Genomic DNA, 6,000 nt, shown 5'->3' on the forward strand with positions numbered 1-6,000 from the left:
TATAATATTTATTATACTTGTTTAAGCATGGTATTTTGACTATGTATTAGTTTGTTTTTGACCAAAATTTTCTCAAACATGTCCATAATTTAACATTGGGAATTCATTTTTTGTTTTTTTTGCTATTAATTTATTTCTCTATAGGATGATTAATTGAGGTCTTATTATAGGTTGTTTAGTAACGTCCATTTCTATTAGTTACTAATTTTTTGTTTTTAATTTTATTTCCTTTTTATTTAACTTCTTCTTCTTTTTTTCTTTTTTCTTTCTCAATTTTCATGAATTATAGTTTTTTTCTCGATACTTTCAATTTAAGATGACTTATTATTATATTTTATTAAATTTAATTATAAAAATACTATATATTAATAAAAAATAAAACACACATACACATACACAAATAAAAATATATATTATAGTATATATGTTTATATAAACAATATTAATTAATCATATTTCTCAATTTATGGTGATGGCATTCAACAATACAATATTTTACTAGTTTTATTTTAGTGATGAAATCTTTGTTTTTATTATTTTTTAGTTTAATTAAATCATATTTAAGCTAAGCCGCAGGTACTAGCTACTATATAACCTTTGTTTTTATTAATTTTTTCAATTAATCAATTTAATTAAAAGAAATCAAATAAATGATTATCATTAAAAATAATTTGTGAAATTTAAATTCTTAACATTCATTAATAATTATTAATAATTAAATTAATTTTTTTATTTCCTATTTCAAATTAAATATATCTAAAAAAATTATCTTTAAAATTAATTGTCTATGTAATATCAAAATCTGATTCTTCATATAATTTCTACCAAAAATATTTCTCATTATTCAACAAATAAACCTATCAACATAACCATACAAAAATAACCCACTAAAAAAATCTCCCAAAAAAAGAATCTACCCAAAAGCCGCCTCGTTAAAATACTGTGTGAATTACGTGAGGCTGTTTTTCGTCGAATGGAGAATTTTCTAAATGTGAATTATCTAGAAGCTGTTTTTTGTTGAACGGTGAAATTTTCGCAAAACGTTTTTCGTTGACGGAGAATTTTGGCGGAGTTTGTGAGGTAAATGAGATTCGTTCGCGTGAAGCTCTAAAATGGTGGAGACCTCACTTGACTTGAAGAGGCTTCCTCGTGCATCTCGTATGGAGATAGAAAACGAAGGTTGAATAAATATTATTTAAAATGACAGTTTTATAATAATAGAATAGGGTGAAACTGAAATGGAAAGTAAAGTATTGAATTATTATACTTCAGAAAATATGGTATATTTTTTTAATTCAAAGTTTACTTAAAAAATGGTTATTTAATTAAAATTATAAAATTTTTGTATATTTTTTTAATTCAAAGTTTACTTAAAAAATGGTTATTTAATTAAAATTATAAAAAATTTATATGATGTGTCGGAAATTTTTTTGGAGAAATTATATTATAGATTATTTATTGAGGTGTTCCAATTATCTAGGTTAGTTCATCATCACTTTAACATGGAAAATCAGAGACTAATATAGAAATCTTTAATATTTTTAAGGGTTATGATAAATCTGATTTAAATTTAGTTATATTTATATTATTTTAATTTCTTTTTATTAATAGTTTTTATTTTTTATTTTTTTAATTAATGATTTTTATTAAAAGATTAATTTTTAATTAATAAATATATTTAATTTAATATTAAATACTAATTGAGCTAGATCTTGAGCACAATAATTGTTGATATAAAAGAGTAAAACATGAAGACATATTAGAAATAGTAAAAAAAAATTAATAAAAAGGTCACAAATTGAAACAACTTAATGATTGTCAAGCATAGAGATAGATTGATCCTTGTTAAGATAAGCTGTAGTGATCATAACTTTGTCATACTTAGTAAATCTTCTTTCCCAAAGGGATCTATATAAAGGAGGATATCATTCTCAAAGACCAAGTTGAATTAAGGAAATAGGTTCAAAAGGTACAGGAAGCCATAAAGAAGAAAAATGGTTATTTAATTAAGATTGAAAAATAAAATGATTATTTAATTAAGATTGAAAAATATTTATATTATTTTACTTTCTTTTTATTAATAATTTTACTTTTTTTTAATTAATGATTTTTTATTAGAAGTTTATTTTTCTAATTAATAGATATATTAAATTTAGTATTAAATACTAATTGAGTTAGATGATGACCATAATAATTGTTGATATAAAAGAGGAGAAACATGAAGACACAATATAAATAGTAAAAGAAAATTAAAAAAAAATCTTAAATTAAAATAACTTATCTCATTAAAGCAAAGAAGGTTGAGAAAGATAGTTTAGGATAAAGATAGATTGATTCATGTTAAGGTAAGCCGCAGTGACCATGAATTTGCCATACTCAGTAAATCGTCTAGCCTAAAGGGATGAATCTTTATAAACAAGGATTGCATTCCCATAGACCAAGTTAAATTCAGGAAAGAGGTTCAAAAGGTAAAGGAAGCCAGAAAGAAAGAAAATGGGCAATAATAGGAAATAAGAAGGTTGTTATTAGGGATAGAGACCAAAATGAGAGTGATAAATAGGAACTTGGAACATTATGGAACCTGTTTTGGAATTGTCATGAGTTTCCATTGCATAAATGATGCAAGAGCATCCAGCACCCTTAGTCGAAGGGAGGAATCCAAGCGGAACGAAGAGGAGCGCGTGGACCAGCGGAGCTGAAAGAAGGGAGTAAAACGGAGGAAAGTCTGCTTTAAAGCAGAAAAACAGAATTAAAGTGGGAAAAGATGGATAAGTCTCGAAGACTTATAATGTAATATGCCATGTGTATGTGCATGCATTCATGTACCGAGAGCTTTGAGGGCTTTTGTGGAGAAAATCAAGGAGTGGATTTGATCGGATCCCTCCAGTGATCTGATCCAATACTTCTTTATATATGTGTGTCGAACCTGCGTGTTCAAGAAGGAGGATAGACAGAGAATTAGATAGAGTGTGTAATCAGTGCATAGTCCAGATGTAGTCAAGAGGGAGTCTGTTCCTAAGGCTGAAATGCCTTAGAATTGTAATTGTGTTATTTATAATATAATACATATGTGGTCTGTGGATTTCCTGCGTGTCTGTGTAATACGTTCTCTTTCCACTTCTGTTATATATATATGTGTGCACTGAGGGTTTAAATCCCAAATTTTGGTGTGTTGATTGACCATCAGGTGTGATGGCGATCCGTTGATGAATGGGTTAATTGTGTATGCATGAATGGCAGAGATTGTGTCGGAACTGTGTTGAAACACAGAAATCCTTCGAAGGCGGCGAATTCCATTTCCACAAAGAAATGGTGGATAAACCTCTAAACGGTACATTGGCGGACGCGAATTTTTATTAAGGTTGGCCCAAACCCATATCGGGTCCGAAACCAATATCGCATCAGAGGAGTGAAGCCTTTTAAAACTGCCAAAGTGTATGCTCCGACAGTCCGGAGCCGAACCATTATAAAAGGGAGCATAAAGTAATATCGGGTCCGCAAGGGCTTCGTACTGTTTATTGCGATCACCGAACGGACGGACCCGCCGATATTTATAGAGGCGGGTGCATAAATTTTGAGTTCCAGCCCAAGGGTTCAGAGCGGGTTTTATAATGTTTCCCATATATTAATATATGTATATGTCCGCGGGGCTTTAAAGCTTAGCCGGATAGATGTATATGCGGATGGGTGGTGGCTTCCGATAGTATTAAAAGCACCGATAAAAAGGTGGCTCTGATTTTAAAGTGTGGTCCATGGTTAAAGGCTTCATGCCCAAGGACGCTTCCGATAAGGCTTGTGGGCCATAACCCACAGGCCTCAAGATCAATTTATTTGGGAATTGGGATTTTGGTTAACCCCCAAAATCTCACCCCATCATTTTGGTATCAGAGCAGGGAAAGTTTCCTGCGAGGAGAAGGATTCCAAAGAGAAAGAAGAAGAAGCAGGAGGCACAGTTGGTTAAACTGAAGAGTTCGTGGTCTTACTGTCGCACAGAGATCAACAGCCGAAGGTAAGAACAAACCTAGAGCAAGGAGTGCTCAATTGGTTCCAGAGAAGAGAACCTGAAGGATACCAAAAGACTAAGCTCAGGAGGAAGCTTGGTGAGGTATCATGTAGCAGGAGGAGGCTGTTACTGCAGAGGTTTGGTTGCAGCTCACTGAAGACCATGAAGGCAGTTCCACTGAAGATATGCAGTGGGTAGAATTGCTAGGGACAAGGAAAAGCATATGACCAAGAGGTCATAAATTTTTGTGCCTCGGGAGTCTGATGCAGGAGCATCCAGCACCCTTAGTCGAAGGGAGGAATCCAAGCGGAATGAAGAGGAGCGCGTGGACCAGCGGAGCTGAAAGAAGGGAGTAAAACGGAGGAAAGTCTGCTTTAAAGCAGAAAAACAAAATTAAAGTGGGAAAAGATGGATAAATCTCGAAGACTTATAATGTAATCTGCCATGTGTATGTGCATGCATTCATGTACCGAGAGCTTTGAGGGCTTTTGTGGAGAAAATCAAGGAGTGGATTTGATCGGATCCCTCCAGTGATCCGATCCAATACTTCTTTATATATGTGTGTTGAACCTGCGTGTTCAAGAATGAGGATAGACAGAGAATTAGATAGAGTGTGTAATCAGTGCATAGTCCAGATGTAGTCAAGAGGGAGTCTGTTCCTAAGGCTGAAATGCCTTAGAATTGTAATTGTGTTATTTATAATATAATACATATGTGTTCTGTGGATTTCTTGCGTGTCTGTGTAATACGTTCTCTTTCCACTTCTGTTATATATATATATGTGCACTGAGGGTTTAAATCCCAAATTTTGGTGTGTTGATTGACCATCAGGTGTGATGGCGATCCGTTGATGAATGGGTTAATTGTGTATGCATGAATGGTAGAGATTGTGTCGGAACTGTGTTTAAACATAGAAATCCTTCGAAGGCGGCGAATTCCATTTCCACAAAGAAATGGCGGATAAACCTCTAAACGGTACATTGGCGGACGCGAATTTTTATTAAGGTTGGCCCAGACCCATATCGGGTCCGAAACCAATATCGCATCGGAGGAGTGAAGCCTTTTAAAACTGCCGAAGTGTATGCTCCGACAGTCCGGAGCCGAACCATTATAAAAGGGAGCATAAAGTAATATCGGGTCCGCAAGGGCTTCGTACTGTACGCCCCATAACCGAACCCGAAATATTATAGAGAGCAACTTTGAAAAGGCGTCAAATATTATAGAGAGCAGCTTTGAAAAGGCGTCGGGTCCGCAGACCCTTTGTATTACAAAACCGCCGATGTGAACCTGCCGAAATGACGGACCCAAAATCATTAAGAAGCAAAGTATAGAGGGCCGTCGGGTCCGCAGAACTATCGCATCACAATAGGACGCGATAACCCGATATCCCGGACCTGAAACATTATAGGAATGGATGTAAGAGGTGTCGGGTCCGCGAGGGCATCGGGGGTTGGAGTCAAGTGTTTATTGCGATCGCCGAATGGACGAACCCGCCGATATTTATAGAGGCGGGTGCATAAATTTTGAGTTCCGACCCAAGGGTTCAGAGCGGGTTTTATAATGTTTCCCGTATATTAATATATGTGTATGTCCACGGGGCTTTAAAGCTTAGCTGGATAGATGTATATGCGGATGGGTGGTGGCTTCCGATAGTATTAAAAGCGCCGATAAAAAGGTGGCTCCGATTCTAAAGTGTGGTCCATGGTTAAAGGCTTCATGCCCAAGGACGCTTCCGATAAGGTTTGTGGGCCATAACCCACAATTAAAAGCACCGATAAAAAGGTGTCCCCAATTCTAAAGTGTGGGCCATGGTTAAAGGCTTCATGCCCAAGGACGCTTCCGATAAGGTTTGTGGGCCATAACCCACAGGCCTCAGGATCAATTTATTTGGGAATTGGGATTTTGGTTAACCCCCAAAATCTCACCCCATCAATAAAGATCCTACGTTAAGTTGGATCCCAAGCGAAATGGTTATTGTTTTCATAGTTGAAACTTGG

This window comes from Pinus tabuliformis, chromosome 3_2, assembly GCF_031772625.1.
Source record: "Pinus tabuliformis cultivar Carrire ecotype Pingquan chromosome 3_2, CPIR1, whole genome shotgun sequence".
NCBI classification, from domain to species: Eukaryota; Viridiplantae; Streptophyta; class Pinopsida; order Pinales; family Pinaceae; genus Pinus; species Pinus tabuliformis.